The following is a 19,291-nucleotide window of genomic DNA, read 5'->3' on the forward strand; positions in this document are numbered from 1 at the left end:
TGCAGATGAGAGTGCTTATCAGCAACATCTTAAAATTGCCCTCCTCACTGGTTTCCCCCCTGACTTAGGCAGTTGGGTGAGGAAACACTTGGTGGAAACGGACACTGCTTGGTTTACAAAAAACATGCAGTGGCCCAGAGACGCTGACAAAGGGATTGAGAAAGGCAAAAGTTCTGATGTATTTCATCTAGATGATGATAATGATCTAAATGAAGATACAACGATCTTCTTCCAAAGTTCCCAAAGGGGCAGAGGAAGAGTTAGATACCAACAAGGTCGCAAGCCACCATTCAAATCAAAACCCCCATCAGATTCAGAAAACTGTTGGAACTGTGGGAGACGAGGACACTTTGCACGAGAGTGTCGTTTTGCAAAACAATACCAATCAAAGGGTGGGGGAAGGGGCAGAGGAAAAGCCAAAATTTTAGCATGACAAGCTTCCTCCTCTTTGACCGTTCGTGCTCATACAAAGAAAGACTTAACAGATGTCCATATGACAACAAAACGTGATTCACAGGTTATTAAAATTATTTCTTATTAGAGCTACTGTCCATACAAGAAGTATGACAGTGCTGTTTGTATGCCCAATGACAAATGACCAGAGATCAAATTGTGTGTGTACACTAAAGTTAAAATTTGTAAGTCAAGTGGTAAATAAATACAACTTGCTTCTAAAAGATAAATGAAAAATTAGAATGTGCTGTCCTCGTGTGCGTGGGAGGGACCAGCTCATGATCGACCACAGGAAATGGCCAGCCTGTGACGAATCATTGGTGCTGGGAACTACCTTTTGCGTGCGAGAGCTGTGCATGTGTGTGCGTATATGTTAAAATGGTGAACATTGGCTAAAGTTTTATTATAAAGAAATTTGCTAGACTGTGGTCTATCCAATTTGCACCGCAGAACAGAAATGATTTTGAAAGATAAAAATGAGAGGAAAAGAGAGAAATCTGTTTGTGAGCAAAAACTGATCCACACTAGTGCATGTTAAGTGACAAGCCCTCATGAGAAATTCGAGAAAGAAAAAAAAAACGACAGAACATGCTTTCAGGAATTGGAAGAAGCAAAATTGTGAATTTAAGACATTGTAATGCTACATTTAATAGGAATAATTGATTGGTTGTGTGATAAGATTATACAAACTTCTATATGCGAGCTAAATCTGAGCAATTGAGTTCTTTGAATTTAAAAACAAAGAAAAATTCTGAATTATTTGCCAACACTTTTTTGTGTTGAGTTTTTTTTTTTGGATTGGTGGATTGTTCTATCAGGAACGTTGAGTTGAAAATGGTATATGTATGTTGTGTGGTGAGCTTGGATGAATTGGGACCAACGTGATAGAAAGACTCCTTTTTGGAGACTGTGTGTGAGATGCAAATGAACATTGATGAATGATAGCCTGAATGAAAAGAAAATACAGGTTGAATGGTTGAAGTTGTTGGAGACTACTATGGAAAATTAGTAGAGTGACTTTGAAGAAAGTGTGATTTTGAGTAAGTTGAATGCTAAGAGGAAAAAAAAGGTGCTTTTGGATTGACAATTAACTAGAGAAAAAACTGGAGAACCAGTAACACATGCAGAAGATGTGTGAACTGGGAAATTGAGAAGCGTTTTGGAAAGAAAGTCAAATTAAATGATGACAGAATCATGTGTAGGAAAGAACACATTCTCCCAAAAAGTTTGTCAAGGTGTGAGGCATGGTTGCCAAGCCTCAGAAGGAGTAGGACAGATAGTGAAAGATAGTAAAAATACAACACTTTATGACATATGGATTCTCTAATACATGTGGCGTCATACCATTAAGTTAAAATGTTCTCATGCTTTTTAAAGTTTTGCTGTAAACAATTGGAAGATTATTGAAAAATGACTAAAGAAGCTATGAGGAAGTGGTGTATGTGTTTGGAAGGGCACGCGCTTATGCGCTTCCCTGGCTAATCAACATTTGTTTGACTGATCAAAGGAACCATTTGCTACAGGATTTAACATCCATTCCCCCAGCCCAAATCCAACCAAGACTAGAGAGTCTCCTTTAAAACAGGAGGCAATAAATGGGATAGCCCCTGTCATAAATGGTCTTTGGTTCGGAGGAATCATTAGGAAGAGCTGAAACTCTTCCTGCAAACACTCCTATCTGCCCATTTCAAAAAGGGCAATAAAATTGACTACAAGAGTTACAAAAGGCAGATGAAGAACAGTCCTTGGCAGATTACATGATCAGAACGCTTAGACTGACGAAGGTGTCAAATGCAAATTTACTGCCGCCTGATCTTTCATCCTCACAGGTCGACAACCCCGTCAAGCCAGGAGACTGGGTCTACATCAAAGTCATCAAAAGAAAGAACTGGGCGAGTCCACGGTGGGAGGGATCATTCCAAGTGTTGCTATCTACACGGACCGCAATAAAGATTTCTCAACGGCCCAGCTGGATTCACCTCAGCCACTGCAAGTTGCAGAGAGTGCTGGACCCCTAATTCGGACTGGTGGGGATGGCTGACTACAAAGGGGCCTCATCGTTTAGGGTGGGGCGTCTCAATGTTGGTGAAGAATCCATCGATCCCCACTCCGCTAGGCGAGGGGATGTCCCGGTGTCTCTGCCATCCTAGTAGCGATGGGGCTCCATATGCCAGATGGATCCTCTGCTGCGTTGTGGTTGGAGCGTGCTATGGTCTATGGACTCATCTGAACAGACCAAGTGACAATGTTGACCGTGGAAAACGATGGTCACGCGATGAGAACTTTGAGGACTGGTCATGGGACCCCAAAAACCCATACGAAACCAACACTTGGTACCGGTACGTCAAGTTCACTGTGAAATCACACACACAGGAGGGTTGCTATGTGTGTTCCAAACTTCCTCCTTCCTCTACACAAGTTCACTTGGAGGCCAGAGCAATGAATCTCACTGAAGCAAAATGTATGGCATCCATGGGAGGAGTTGGACATCAACACCGTGCTGTCATAGTTAGTGATGCCGACCCTTCCCGCCCTGGACTTGCGGAAGGTACCTGTTATCAGCTTTTCTGGACAAATTTCAATGTGACTGTTAAAGGACGAACATTGCCGCAGGTGGCCTACACAGACCGGCCACCTGGAGTGAACTATACGTGTTACATCCAAGGAAATGAGACCCACAAATGCATTGACAGCGACTGCTCTCCAGGAGGAAACTGGATGGGAGCTTTGAATATCACCGCTGAGTGTCAGGAAAAGAGAGCCATTTCAGGTGGTGAGGGCTCTCCGACCAACATGGCTGCACCATCAAACGGAACATACTTCATACAGAATGGCCGGTGGCTTTGTGGTCACAAGGTTTATCCGCTGCTGCCCGCCAACTGGACAGGAGTGTGTGCACCAGTGTGGGTGACAGACCACACCTACAAGATACACCATCATCAGCTAATGAAAGCACACAACTCTTCTGGACGTTGACGCGGGGCAATTGCAACCTTTGACCCCCATGACCCTGTCTGGGGTGCGAATGTTCCAGACGATCATAAAGTATGGTCCGCTGGAGACAAAGTTGTTCATCCGCTTTTTCCTTGGATCGGAGTTGGAAAACAATCTCTCTTCATGGAGACACTGAACTATCGTTTTCAATCCTTTGTGAATCTCTCACTGCAAGTCAACGGTGGACAAAATAGAGATTCAGGCTATCAGGTTGATGGTCTTGCAAAACAGGATGGTTCTGGACTTGATCACTGCAGCACAAGGTGGTGTGTGCCACATCATTGGGACTTCCTGTTGCACATACATTCCAGGAGATAACGACACGCACATCAAAGATGCCATGGAGTCATTGAAGAATTTACAGCAGGCCATGGCCGAGGATAAAATCCCACATCAATGGGATTTCTTTTCATGGCTATTCTCTGGCGCTTGGTGGCAGTTGCTGTTGAAACTTGTGACTCCTGTGCTTGCTGTGCTGGTATTGTGTTGCTTATTTACGTCCTGTGTTATCCCATCTTTGAAGTCTGCTGTGACAAGGGTTGTATCTTCTACCATGGCACAAGTGCATATACAACTTCTAGGACATGACGGATCTGATGACTATAATGTGCTGCGAAACGTGGATTGCATAGATGCTGTTTAGCTCAGCATTATTTTACAGAAACTTGATGATTTGACCATCGAAAATGCCTTGCAAGTGATGGGTACAATGATGTATTGTTTCTGTGTTTTTCTTTTTCTTTTTATTATTTTTTTTATTGATAACATTCTGGTCGCCTAAGGCAGAGGGACCGTGTGAGGCTTTTCCTGCAATTATCTGGCTGCAGGTTTTTAACTCGCACAATGTATTTATACTGGAGTATTGAGGAACAAAAAACTCATCTTCACTTAATTGTGTTTGATTGATCGGGGTTTGACATAATCATATGATAATCAGGAGGGATATGTTGGGGTTGATAGATTAGTTTGATCCTATGCTTATGTTGGAATGTAACCTGTAATAATTAAACTCACTTGTCCTGTCTTAACAAAAGTAGTAGAACAAAGTGATAAGATCTTTTGAACTGATTGACTAGCTGCAGAGGAAGCAATCAAAGTTGTTTTGTTTACACAACATCGTGCAAGACCCCCTGCTGTGCTTTGATCAGCAGGCCAGTGGCTTCGGCCCCATCCTGTCCCATCTGACCCACACTCTCACCCCTGCTCTGTTTCTCTCAATAAAAATGCTCCTGCAAGAGGCCTGAGTCAGACTTCATTCGATCATCGCTGTTCACACAGCGACGAATGGACTCCCCACCTGCAGGTGCTTAAAAGGACTTACTTGTCTCCTGTTTGGTTCTTGCAAAATAAGTTGGAGTGTGCAAAACTCTAACACCGGGGGATCTCAAGGCATTCCCAGGCCAGCTGAGACACAGTCTCTCCAGCGCGTCCTGAGTCGTCGCCGGGGTCTGCTGCTGGTGAGAGGTGTTCAGGAGGCATCCTAATGAGATGCCTGAGCCATCTCATCTGGCTCCTCTCAACGTAAAGGAGCAACATCTTGGCTCAGTGTCCCTCACAGATGACTGAGCTTCTCACCCTATCTCTAAGGGAGAGCCCGGACACCCTGCGCAGGAAACTCATTTCGACCGCTTGTATCCGGGCTCTTGTTCTTTCGGTCATGACCCATAGGTCGGTTTGACCCATAGGTAGGTTCACCTTTTGGCTCAGCTCTTTACCACAACAGACCGACACAACAGACACCGACCACCTTACAGCCACAGCTCCGGTCGGCCGCCTAAACAATGGAGGCATGGAACGTGGTCCACTCAGACTCAATGTCCCCCGCCTACCCCAGGATGTGGGAAAAGCTCTGTTGGAGGTGAGAGTTACACCCAGCTCTGTCCGAGTCACGTGTCGTTGGGTCCTTGGGCAGGACACTTCACACACCTTACTCACACTGTTAGATGGAGGTCAGAGGGGCACTGGCAGCCACACCTCTGCCAGGCTGTCACAGGACAGCTGTGACTACTACACATGAAGATTACCACCACTAGAGTGTGAATGGGTGTGCTTTGAGTACAATAGTGAAGCATCTTTTAGTGTTCAATTTATTTATTCTACGAGTGAACATTTGGGCATCACTAGTTAACTAGTTAAATCAAAAGAGCCTTTTGACTATTTTACTAGTGAGCAGGTCGGCATCTACTAGTTCTACTAGTGGACATTTTGGATCTGACTAGTCAAAATGTCACACTAGTGCTCTTGTGGATATTTGGGGCATACCAAGTAATTTTTTTTTAGACTTGCTAGACTTGCATATATAGATGCTCCAATTTCCGTAACATCTGCCGTCCTCAAATGACGACCAGCATTCGTGCCAGTTGTATACAGTTATAACCAGTCTTTGACCTGTCGAAACCGGAATCGCCGCCATCTGCCCAGTGTATGAGTCAGTCGTGCTAGGTGAGTGAAGCCGAACGGTTGCAATTCACGATGGAACATGATCAAAGGTGAGCTCCGGGATATTACGATAGACTCGAGATAGGGAGGTGAAACTTTTAGGGAACAATTATCACATAATAGTTATTGACTGATGTGATTGCAGTGATGATTCGCCCTGACGTATTTCCTCCATGTATTATTTTATGCAAAACATCTATATATAGACTATGGGCGTCTTTGGGTACAAAATCGGTGCTGGATGTCCTCAATGCAATCGAAGGTGAAGATGAAGACGCAGCTGTGGATGAAATCTTCATTGCTCCCCCCGCGGTCAGTGTAGAGTCTGCGTCTGACAAAATTCCCCGACGCCAGGCCTCTCGCCGCCCCCACGATTGTCGTCGGAAAGAGCACAAATCAGAAGCTGGACTTCTTCCTTTCTGATGTATATCCTCACTTTGTTCGAGAGACCATCAAGTATGCGGCGGTGACTAACTCCAACTTCCAGCTCACCATCGGAGAATTGAAGCGCGTGTTGGGGATCTTGGTGCTCTCGGGTTACCACTCTCTCCCCAGTCGCCAACACTACTGGAGCACAGATGAAGATCTCCAGTGCGCCCTCGTCACTGGGGCCATATCACGCAACAGGTTCGAGGAGATCATCTGCTACATTCACTGCGCCGACAACGCGCACCTGAACCTCAGCGACCGGATGACAAAGCTGCGTCCGATGATGGACATCCTCAACGCTCGGTTCAGGGAGGCGTATCCAATGGACTGCAATGTTGATCTGGACGAGGCAATGACTGAATATTTTGGAAGACATGGATACAAGCAAGCAATCCGAAACAAGCCGGTGCGGTTCGGCTTCAAGGCCTGGTGCCTGAACAAGTGGGACCAATGGCTTCCTGCTCCGCTTCGACATCTACCAGGGGGCGAGTGGAGACGACCTCCCCGATGCTGTGCGTGCACTTTCGCTACACGTCTGCTTCGACAACTACTTCACCGGCCTCCCGCTAGTTGCAGAGCTGCGCAGGCGGGGCTACACTTGCACGGGGACGATCCGAGAAAACCGCATCCCACGCTCCTGCCCGATCACAGATCAGAAGGCTATGAAGAGTAAGCCGCGGGGTGCCGTGTCTGTCGTGTACGACACGGCAAACAAGATTGCGCTCACTCGGTGGAAGGATAACGCCGTGGTCACCATCGCCTCCACCCTCGCCGCCGAGCATCCTCTGCAGAAGGCGTCACGCTGGTCAGCGAAGGAGAAGAAGAAGGTGGCAGTGGATCAGCCATTTGTTGTCCAGCTGTACAACCGCAGCATGGGCGGCACGGACCGCGCCGACCAGAGCATCGGGCTCTACCGCATCAACATGCGGCGGAAGAAGGGTGGTGGCCGATATTCACCTGGATGCTGGACGCGGCCGTCTTCAATGCATGGGTGCTGCACCGGCTGGATGAGCACGGCGGGATATCTCTGCTTGACTTCCGATGCGAGGTGGCCCGAACTCTGCTTGCAGCACCAGGCATCACTCGAGCTCGGAGAGTGGGCAGACCGCGCCTGTGCGCAGTTGCCGATGACTCCCGCTTCGACGGCATGGAGCACTGGCCGGAAGTGGCGGAGCAAGGCCGAAAATGCGCACTGCCGACTTGCAAGTCGCGTCCGTCCAGTGCGTGCTCCAAGTGCCGTGTGGCACTGTGCATGAAGTGTTTCCGTGGTTACCACCAGCCGGAACAGAATGTGTGAGAAGCACTGGTCGCGTGATCCGTTTTCTGACCGGAAGTGGCGGCGCAAGGCTGAGCATGATCACTGCTGAGTTACAAATCACGGCCGTCCACTGCATTTATGGTACCACAATCTTCAGTCACTGCGCTTATTGTACCGTGGTTTTGTACCGTTTTCCCTGAAAGTTTGTTGCAAATACATACGGCTATGAAAGCCAACTTGTTTTCATAGAAACTTTGGCATTTTCTTTCGACTGGTCCCTATACAGGCGCACTGGGTAGCACGTCCGCCTCACAGTTAGGAGGGTGCGGGTTCGATTCCACCTCCGGCCCTCCCTGTGCGGAGTTTGCATGTTCTCCCCGAGCCCGCGTGGGTTTTCTCCGGGCACTCCGGTTTCCTCCCACATCCCAAAAACATGCTTGGTAGGCTGATTGATCACTCCAAATTGTCCCTAGGTGTGAGTGCGCGTGCGAATGGTTGTTTGTCTCTGTGTGCCCTGCGATTGGCTGGCAACCAGTTCAGGGTGTCCCCCGCCTACTGCCCGATGACGGCTGGGATAGGCTCCAGCACGCCCGCGACCCCCGTGGGGGCTAAGCGGTTCAGAAAATGGATGGATGGATGGATGGTCCCTATACCCTGGGGATGACGGCCACCGTTGACTGGAGGCGTTGCACATGCATGCCCATTGAAAATTGCGGAAATGGTCCCTTTCATGTTGCAGACAGCTGTTACGTGTAAAACACAACTAACTCTGAACATTCAAATAAATTACATCACGTTACACTTGTAAATCGTCAGAATGCTCCGATTTTTGTGCACGTATCAGCCCATAGTCTATATATCGATGCCGCATCTCTCATGTACGCGACGTCATAACCAAAAAAGCGCGGCATATTCGTACTTAGGGACACCTAAGGACCCAGAAAATATGCACCTTTTTAGAAAAAACAATTTGGGCAGATCCGGGTTAAGGGGCTTTCGCTAGTAAACGAGTCAGTGTTTATTTTTTTTTATCCAAGTGGTTATTACAGTTCTCACTATTTAACTGGCACAAAAAGTCACAGGTCACACAGGTCACATGTGAGATCAATTCACGTTTGACAAGTAAACATGTAGACGCTTTTGTATCTTATTAGATTACTAGTAAGCTTGGTCCAGTTGGCCACTAGGGGATCAAAAAATTCTCTCTCTCTCTCTCTCTCTCTCTCTCTCTCTCTCTCTCTCTCTCTCTCTCTCTCTCTCTCTCTAACACATACTTATTTCTAATTCAGGTATCATATTCTGCATTTCGTAACACATTTTGTGCATGTAATGTGAATTACAAATTAATTTTGAGCATTAATCCAATCCCTGTCGGCTATTCAAGAACAACTCTCACCTACTACTGTCACAAATGATTATTTTGCTAGTTGACTGGTCACCTGTAAATGATCGTGCAACTTAAATTGAAGGCGATACTGTGGCCATAACATTTTTAGCTGTTTAAATTTAGTGTATTTGAAATTAGAACCATAAACTATTGTATTCACTATGCCCACTTGCACTAAGAGCAATAAACGTGGATGTCACTTGATTTTCAGAATTCTATAGGTGGCGTGTGGGATGAAAGCATTTTGTTTTGAAAGGGGGTGGTACATCGTAGTAGGAGTAAATTCTAAACCCACTTTTTCTGCACACCATGGAGAAAATTTAAGGAACATTTATCATATTTTTTTTATTTAGTATTGATACGATAGTATTGATAATTGCCAACGAGACAGCAAGTAGAGTGGCAAAACATTTGGTAGGAGTGGCAGCTCCCACCACTTGCCATATTGTAAAACAGCCTGTTTGCAAGCCTTTGCAGCCTACCTTAACTCGTGATTGCCTGTAATTAATTTAAGCCATGGTGTTTCATCAGTGGCAGTTCATCGGGGCCTCGCTTGAGTCAGAAAGACACTTTAGACCTGGGGAAAAAAAGATTAATCAATGAACATGTTTAAAAAAAAACTGTGAAATGAAAACTATACATTATTTAATATATAAACGAGTGCTATCAGACACTTGAAAATAAGCTAATCAACTACAGGATTTGTAATAAATTAATCACATTTTATTCTCATACCTGATTAAAGTCCACAAATGCAGATTTTGAATTCTAGGACATTACAAAATTATAGTGCATGACTAATCAATTGAATGAGAGAGATGAGAATATTTGAAATCCACATTTTTATTAATGAAGTGTGACTGACAATGAAATTTAAAAGAAAAAAGGTCAAGCACATCAGCCAACCAATTAAGCCTGGCGCATTATTCAAAAATGCAAAAGAAAAACACAATTAATTGAATGAGAGAGATAAGAATATTTGAAAGCCACATTTTAATTAATAAAGTGTGACTGACAATGAACTCTAAAAGAAAAAAAGGTCAATCACATCATCCAACTAATTAACGTAATTTCCGGTGTATAAGCCACGACTTTTTTCAAAAATTTTGAACCCTGCGGCTTATAGTCAGGTGCGACTTGTATAAGATTTTTTTCGTGATTTTTGTGATGACTTGATCACTTTTACTCTTAACACTATTATATACAGTAAAAGCTACAAAATAAACTGACAAATAACTCGTTTTCAAATCAGACGAGTAAAAACTGGTCAAATATTTAAAAATTAGATATTATTAAAAGTGAAGACAATTTGCAATTCTAGTAATGACACACGAATTTGATGCACAATCTGTCTTCGCGGGCCACATAGAATGATGTGGCGGGCCGTATCCAGCCGCCGGGCCTTGAGTTTGACACCTGTCCTCTAAACGCTTTCTCTTACTCTGCCATGTGACTCTGAGATTACACAAAGCAGTGGCGCTGTTTGAACCATCTGCATTGTATTAAAACCCAATCAATCCGCATTTAAATTCAATTCTTCTGAAATTTTGCTCACCAAAAACAAGTTGTAAGGAATGTGAACTTTTAATGCATTTTATTCAGAAGGTTACTTTGAATTTTAGGCGGCTCGGTGGTGCACTGGGTAGCACGTCCGCCTCACAGTTAGGAGGGTGCGGGTTCGATTCCACCTCCGGCCCTCCCTGTGCGGAGTTTGCATGTTCTCCCCGAGCCCGCGTGGGTTTTCTCCGGGCACTCCGGTTTCCTCCCACATCCCAAAAACATGCTTGGTAGGCTGATTGATCACTCCAAATTGTCCCTAGGTGTGAGTGCGAGTGCGAATGGTTGTTTGTCTCTGTGTGCCCTGCGATTGGCTGGCAACCGGTTCAGGGTGTCCCCCGCCTACTGCCCGATGACGGCTGGGATAGGCTCCAGCACGCCCGCGACCCCCGTGGGGACTAAGCGGTTCAGAAAATGGATGGATGGAGGTTACTTTGAACCCTGAGGCTTAAATGGCAGTGCAGCGTACTTATGGATTTTTACGGCCTCCGGCCTCCAGGGTGCGCTCTAGCAGGAAGCAAGAGTGAGACAGGCGAAGAAGAGATAATGCGCCGAAGAAGACGTGCTAGTTTGTGTTTACAACATTTCGCGCATCACGCAGAACGCGATCAAGACGGACATTACTGAAAGGAAGCTTTTATACACAAACCGTCATTATGGGGGACAAAAGAAATGCATATGATGCCGATTTTAAGCTAAAGGAAGTCGATGTTGATGACATTGTGTTGCGGCACCCTTTTCTTTATTTCGTGGTCCCGTCTACTCTGGAGCTATACGTGTCGCTCGCTAGTTTAATGTAATTTTGCGCTTCGTGCATGAATAAGATCAGCATGAACAGACCCTCATCATGGAAAGTGCTAGAAGAAATGGATAAAAACGACGACGAAAGAGATACTGAGAAAGTGTGTGGCGAAGGATATCTAACGCTATTCCAATCGGAAATTGAGGAGGAAGACTTCGATGGTTTCAGTGCACAGGAGGAAGATGAAGACGGTGAAGCTCTTTTTTTACTTTTACTTTGACCAGCCCTGTTAGTGCTGTGTTACTTCCGTGTTGCTGCGGTATTACTGCCACGTCACAGGCAGTGTTTGGAAAGAAATGTTAAGGTATGTTATTAAAACTTTAAAAAAGCTTTCTGTGTCCAGTATTTCTTTGTTAATAACTCGCGTGCTCACTTCCGTGTTGCTGCGGTACTACTGCTGCGTCACAGGCAGTGTTTAGAAAGACATTTTAAAGCATGTTATTCAAACTTCAAAAAGGCTTTCTGTGTACTGTCTTTCTTTGTAAGAAAAACTCCTGTGCACGTGCAGCTTATAGCCCGGGTGCGGCTTATGTAAGAAAAAAACTAAAATATCCCCGAATTTTAGCTGGTGCGGCTTATACATCGGTGCGGCTTATACACCAGAAATTACGGTAAGCCTGGTGCATTATTCAAAAATGCAAAAAAAAAAAAACTTAAATAAAATAAAAAGCTGACGCAATATTGCAATACAAAATCCAGGGATCTCCTGCATTAGTTGTACCTCTGCATTTTTTTTCCTCTTTTGAATAGAAAACACTTTGTTTACTATGTACTGTACAACCAACCTTAATACTATTATACTGTAGTTCCAGAATACGAATGTCTCTTTAGACATCAGGTGACCAACATTCGCACTTATGTGATAGAACTGTATTAAAAAAAATCATGTCAGTGCTACAATTCCCTCCTGAAAAAAAACTCTGAAGAGATTTAACGGTATTTGGGAAGATAAGGGTGATACACTTACTGACACCCACTTTTTGGGCGGAGTATGCTAGATTTGACGCATCAGCCCACATAGTCATTTAAATATCTCAAAAATCAACAAGAAGAAAAAAAACACCCTAAAACAGGCATTCAATAGTATGCATGAATCAAAACTAACCCAGGTAAATATTGGCTCGTGATAAAACTATGGGTTCTTCCCATTGTCATTTAATCCGTCAATCAAAACAAATAATTCCATTTCAAACACACTCACAACTATTGTTCAGAGAAGTCCAGACTCTTGCCCCCGTTAATAAATTAGACTGCCATCAAATTGACTGAAACAAATTGCACGCCCCAAGGGATAGAATGGCATCATCCCTCTCCAACAAATCACCAGTTATTTTTGAACTACTTTTGGACAATAACTTGGATCTGCTCCTCCTCTGTGAAACATGGCAACAGCCCCTGGACTTTTTTTTCTCTCAACCAAGCCACTCCGTCCAACTACAGCTACATTGCCAAACCCCGCCTCGCTGGGCGAGGAGGTGGTATTGCTGTCCTCCACGTGTCCCTACACATCACTGAATTGGGCCTGAACCTCCCATCTATTTCATCCTTTGAATATCTCGCTTTTTGCCTCCCCAACTCCACTACTGCTGTTCTTATCTACCGCCCCCCAAAGTCACATCCGTCTTTTCTTTCTGAACTCTCTGAACTCCTCACCATTGTATCCTCAGTCTCCTATCGCCTCCTGCTCATCGGTGACTTCAAGATCCACATCGACCAGCTAACTGCTCCACTGACGTCTGACTTCATCTTCATCACCGTTCATGCTGAAACCTTTAAACAACACATCTCCTCCTATCGTGATGCTCTTCTTGCTGCCAAATCTGCTTACTTCTCATCTCTCATTAATAACACCACCCGGAACCCCCGCATACTGTTCTCCACCGTCAACAAATTGCTCCAGCCAACGGCCACCAAGCCACCCTCCTCACCCGCCCTCTGTAACTCCTTCCTTGTCAGCTTTAACAACAAAATTGCCCAAATCAACAGTTCTCTGACCGTCACCATCAACAACTCCTTCTCCCCCACCTCCCCTCCTCTCCTGCCCCCCCTTCCCAATCTCCCGCCCTTCCCCTCTCTCACTGCCTTCTCCCTTGTCGACTCCTCCACCATCCTAGACATCATCACCGCATCCAAGACAACCACCTGCTCTCTCGACCCCCTTCCAACGACCTTAACTAAGGCCTGCCTCCCTGTCCTCCTCCCTTACCTCACCACCCTTTATAATTAGTCTCTATCCCTCGGCCACTTTCCCACTGTCTATAAGCTTGCAGCCGTCACCCTCGTCCTCAAAAAGCCCACCTTGGACCCACTCAACCTCTCCAACTACCGTCCCATCTCCAACCTTTCATTCTTTTCCAAAATCCTTGAACGCATTGTCTCCGCCCAACTCCACACCCATCTCCACTCCAACAACCTCTATGAACCCTTCCAGTCCGGATTCCGCCCACTTCACAGCACTGAAACAGCTCTTGTTAAAGTCACCAATGATCTCCTCATTTCCGCTGACTCTGGTGCCCTCAACATCCTACTACTACTTGACCTTAGCGCAGCCTTTGACACTGTGAACCATTCCATCCTCCTCCAAAGGCTGCGCCAACTAGGTGTTGAGGGCACTGCACTCGACTGGCTCACCTCCTACCTCACCAACAGAAACCGGTTCATTTCTCTCTCCGGTCACACATCCATCCTCTCCCCAGTTACACAAGGGGTCCCCCAAGGCTCAGTTCTTTGCCCCCTCCTATTCATGTTACCTCTTTCCTCTTGGTAATGTCATCCGCAAACTTAATCTGGACTTCCACTGCTATGCAGATGACACCCAGATCTATATACGCACCACACCAACCCATAACCCTTCCCTCATCCACTTTGAAACCTGCATCTCTGCAATAAAAACATGGCTGTCCCACAACTTTCTCAAACTCAACAGTGATAAAACAGAGCTCCTCCTCATAGGCACTAAATCCTCCCTTAATAAAACTGGATCCATCACACTCACCATCGACCCCACAAACATCACTCCCTCCCCCCTGGCACGCAACCTTGGCGTTATTTTTGACCCCACACTGTCCTTTCACCCTCACGTTAGCTCAGTTGTCAAGACCTCCTACTTCCACCTCAGACGCATTGCCAAAATCCGGCACTGCCTCTCTCTCCCTGCCGCTGAATCCCTCATCCACGCCTTCATCTCATCCTGGCTTGACTACTGCAGCTCCCTTTTTACTGGAATCACTGCTCACTCACTCCATAGACTGCAACTAGTCCAAAACTCTGCTGCCCGTCTCCTTACCCACACCCGGTCCCGTGAACATATCACTCCTGTTCTCCGCTCTCTTCACTGGCTCCCCATTGAGGAGCGCATCATATTCAAGATTCAAGAGTTTTTTATTCGCCATGTTTGAGCGTGCCAAACAAGGAATTTGACTTCGGTAAATCACAGCCTCTGTTCAACATTTAGGTGACTAACAACAACACTCAGGACATGTGAAGAACGAAAGATATTCTCAAACACCCCCTGATCTTAAACTGATCTTAAACTCCCAAGAGGGCAAGGAAAAACTCAAAACTCCAGCTAGGGGAAATGAGAAACCTTGAGAAGAGACCACAGATGGGAGGGTCCCTCTTCTAGGATGACCAGGCTGCAATGGATGCAGAGAGGACACATAGTACAAACAGTGTAGACAAAAAAGGTGTGGAAAGCGGGATGTTATTGCACAGTAATGACTCTGAGACTCTAAGAGTGGTGTGAGTTCATCAGAGCGACAGCCTGTGGGAAGAAGCTGTCTCTGTGTCTGCTGGTTTTAGTGTACAGAGCTCTATAACGGCGTCCGGAGGGGAGTAGTTCAAACAGGCTGCAACCTGGGTGCGAAGGGTCTGTTGAGATGTTACTTGCACGTTTCCTGGTCCTGGACAGGTACAAGTCTTGGATAGATGGGAGGTTGATTCCAATTATCTTTTCTGCAGTCCTTATTGTCCGTTGCAGTCTGTGCTTGTCTTGTTTGGAGGCCGATCCAAACCAGACAGTGATGGAGGTGCAGAGGACAGACTGGATGATGGCAGTGTAGAAGGTCTTCAGCAGCTCCCGCGGCAGGTTGAACTTCTTGAGCTGTCTCAGGAAGTACAGCCTCTGCTGGGCCTTCTTCCGGGCAGAGTCTATGTGGCCGGTCCATTTCAGGTCCCGAGAGATTGTGGTTCCCAGGAACTTGAAGGTGTCTGATGAGAGAATAGTATTACTGCGGATAGTGAGGGGTGAAAGTGGTGAAGGGCCTCGCCTGAAGTCCACTGTCATCTCCACGGTCTTGAGCGGGTTCAGGTCCAGGTGGTTTTGGCTGCACCAGTGGACCAGCCGCTCCACCTCCTGTCTGTACGCAGTCTCATCACCGTTCTGGATCAGTCCGATGAGAGTGGTGTCGTCTGCATACTTCAGGAGCTTCACGGAAGAGTCACTTGCGGAGAAATCGTTGGTGTAGAGGGAGAAGAGCAGTGGGAAGAGGACGCATCCCTGAGGGGCTCCAGTGTTGGTGGTCAGGGTGTCAGATGTGATGCTCCCCAACCTCACACGCTGTCTCCTGTTGGTCAGGAAGCTGGTGATCCACTGACAGGTGGAGGCAAGCACCGCGAGCTGGATGAGCTTCTGTTGGAGGATGTCAGGAGCGATGGTGTTGAACGCCGAGCTGAAGTCCACAAACAGGATCCTGGCGTATTTTCCTGGGGTGTCCAGGTGTTGCAGGATGTAGTGCAGTCCCATGTTGACCGCATCATCCACCGACCTGTTAGCCCGGTAGGCAAACTGGAGGGGGTCCAGCAGGGGGCCCGTGACATCCTTCAGGTGGTTCAGTACTAACCTCTCGAAAGATTTCATGACCACAGATGTCAGTGCAACAGGTCTATAGTCATTCAGACCTGTGATGGCGGGCTTCTTGGCCACTGGAACGATGGTGGAGCTCTTGAAGCACGAGGGCACCTCACACATCTCCAGGGAACGGTTGAAGATCCGTGCAAAGGTGGGCGCCAGCTGCTCAGCGCAGACTTTCAAGCAGGAAGGTGACACGCCGTCTGGGCCCGGTGCCTTCCTGATCTTTTGTCTCCGGAACATCTGGCGCACTTCCTCCTCGCGAATCTGGAGTGCGGGCGCGGCCTCTGCAAGAGAGAGAGTCGGTGACCACGGTGATGGAGGTGTGGACAGAGCAGTTGTGGGGGGAGGTGAGTATGTGGATTGTGTGGATTGTGCTGCAGGAGGTCCCGTTGTGTGGGAGGACCGATCAAACCTGCAGTAGAACCTGTTTAGCTGGTCAGCGAGCCTTGGGCTCTCCACAGGACGGGGGGGTTCGTTTCTTGAAGCCCGTGATGCTCTGCAGGCCTTTCCACACTGTTGAGGGATCAGGATTGGCAGAGAGGTGTCTCTCCAGGCTCTCCCCGTAACACCTCCTGGCTTTCCTGACCTCTCGGTTCAGTGTGTTTCTGGTCTGCTTGAACAGGTCCCGGTCGCCGCTCCTGTAGGCCTCCTCCTTGACTTTGCGCAGCCTCCTAAGGTTCGGTGTAAACCAAGGTTTGTCGTTGTTGTACGTGCAGATGGTCTTAGTCTGCACACACAGATCCTCACAAAAACTGATGTATGATGCGACAGTGTCAGTGAGTTCACGCAGGTCTGAATTTGCAGCTTCAAAAACACTCCAATCGGTGCAGTCAAAGCAGGCTTGGAGGTCCTGCCTTGACTCCACTGTCCACTTCCTGACAGTCCTCACCACAGGCTTAGAAGTTTTTAGTTTCTGTCTGTAGGCAGGGATCAGATGAACTAGACAGTGGTCCGAGAGTCCTAAAGCTGCACGAGCCACAGAGTGGTATGCATCCTTAATTACGGTGTAGCAGTGGTCCAGTGTCTGTGCCCCTCTGGTGGGACACATTATGTGCTGTCTGTATCTGGGGAGTTCGTGTGCGAGGTTCGCCCTGTTAAGATCACCCAGAACAAGATACTCCTCCTCGCCTTCAAAGCCCTCCACAACCTGGCTCCCACTTACCTATCCGACTTCCTTGTCCCCTATTGTCCCAACCGCCCCCTCCGATCCTCCAACACCTCACGTCTGACAGTCCCAAAATCTAAACTCAAATCCTCTAGGGACAGAGCCTTCTCCTGCACTTCACCCCGACTCTGGAACTCTCTCCCTCAGTCTGTCTGTGACTCACCCACACTCCCCATATTTAAGTCTTGTCTAAAAACTTACCTCTTCTCTCAAACCTATGACCTCCCCTACCCATAACTCGTTTCATTGTCTTAATTTTATCCCATTGTCTCTTCCCCGTCCCCCTACCCCTCCCCTCCTGTTTGTCTTTGCCTTCTTCCCTGTAAGCGTCTTTGGGTTTTTGAAAAGCGCTATACAAATTTAATGAATTATTATTATTATATTATTATCGTAGTGGTTCATCTTTTGTTGAAGTGCCCCTGGTACCAAGATATCAAAAATTCCCCTTGTAGGATTGTTAAAGGATGAAAACTAAGTAAATTAAATGTATTTTGTGTTCAGGTTAAAAGATCTAAATGCTTCTCCTGTGAGTAAATTGCAAGCATTTCAGACAATTTTGATGAGCATTCCTGCCCAACTCCAGGAAATGAATGATTTCATAGAGGTATCACATAAAAGCTTATTTTCATATTATTGCATGCACAGTTACTAGCCCTTTTAATTATTTTTTCCCTGACTAATTTGTACAGGTAAAAAGTGATGCTAAACTTGTGGTCCTTAATGAAGAAGAAGGCTCAGGACTTGGATTTAGTATTGCTGGTGGGAGTGACCTTGAACAGAACATAATAAGTTACTAAATTACCACATTCCGACAGACAGTATCAGCGTCAACTGGGTATCCACTCAAGCTGAAGGATATGTTGACATTCAGAAACAACATTAATCCAAAGCAACATAATTTGTGCCCAGCACACCATGCCTGGTCTGTTTCATCTGATCTTCAAACATCCAGCAACTCTTGTTTTTTCTATGAATTTAAACATTTTAAAAATATCTAACACTGGATGCTTGAGGTAACATAGGTCACTGACATTGTGCTGAAACCTCCTGTGTCGTAATTTGCATATAATTTGATCTTTACTAATGGTCAGGCCACACTAAATTATTGACCAATTTGCAATGTTAAAACTGACATACACTTTTGACAATGCAATGTTAATGGGTGAACAAATATGACGTTTTTGGGATCTTCTGAAAACTGATTATTTTGGAAGTATGAGTCTCCTGAAAACTGATTAATTTGGAGGTATGAGGATTCTACCCGACACCAGCGATTTAAAATAAGATGGCCAAAAGTTACCAATATGGCCACCAAACAAGACAAGCATAGACTGCAACGGACAATCAGGAAAGATAATCGGGACCAACCTCCCATCTATCCAAGACTTGTACCTGTCCAGGACCAGGAAACGTGCAAGTAACATCTCTACAGACTCTTCTCACTACTCCCCTCCGGATGGCGTTACAAAGCGCTGTACGCCAAAACTAGTAGACACAGACACATCTTCTTCCCTCGGGCTGTTGTTCTGATGAACTCACACGACTCAGAGTCTCAGAGCCTGCTCTCGATACTTTATCTTTGAATTGTCCATATTTTGTGTACTGTGTCCTCTCTGCATCCATTGCAGCCTGGTCATCCTGGAAGAGGGATCCTCCCATCTGTGGTCTCTTCTCGAGGTTTCTCATTTCCCCTAGTAGGAGTTTTGAGTTTTTCCTTGCCCTCCTGGGAGTTTAAGATCAGGGGATGTTTGAGAATAATTGTCAATTTTCGCACGTGTCCTGAATGTTGTCAGTCACCTAAAATGTTGAACAGAGGCTGAGATCTAACGGAGTCAAATTCCTTGTTTGGCATGCCCAAACATAGCCAATAAACTTCTTGAATCATGAATGAGAGTCACCAATATGAAAGAAGTAAGAAGTAAGAAGCATAATTTTAATTTCTGACTTGCCTGCAA

The 19,291-nt window shown here is 46.2% G+C and overlaps 1 pseudogene; it reads left to right on the top strand.

Annotated features, from left to right (window-relative positions):
- The first annotated feature begins 2,968 nt into the window (after window positions 1–2,968).
- On the top strand, window positions 2,969–14,717 carry LOC137840142 (uncharacterized; annotated as a pseudogene).
- The last annotated feature ends 4,574 nt before the right edge of the window (window positions 14,718–19,291 follow it).

This window comes from Syngnathus scovelli, chromosome 3 (assembly GCF_024217435.2).
Source record: "Syngnathus scovelli strain Florida chromosome 3, RoL_Ssco_1.2, whole genome shotgun sequence".
NCBI classification, from domain to species: Eukaryota; Metazoa; Chordata; class Actinopteri; order Syngnathiformes; family Syngnathidae; genus Syngnathus; species Syngnathus scovelli.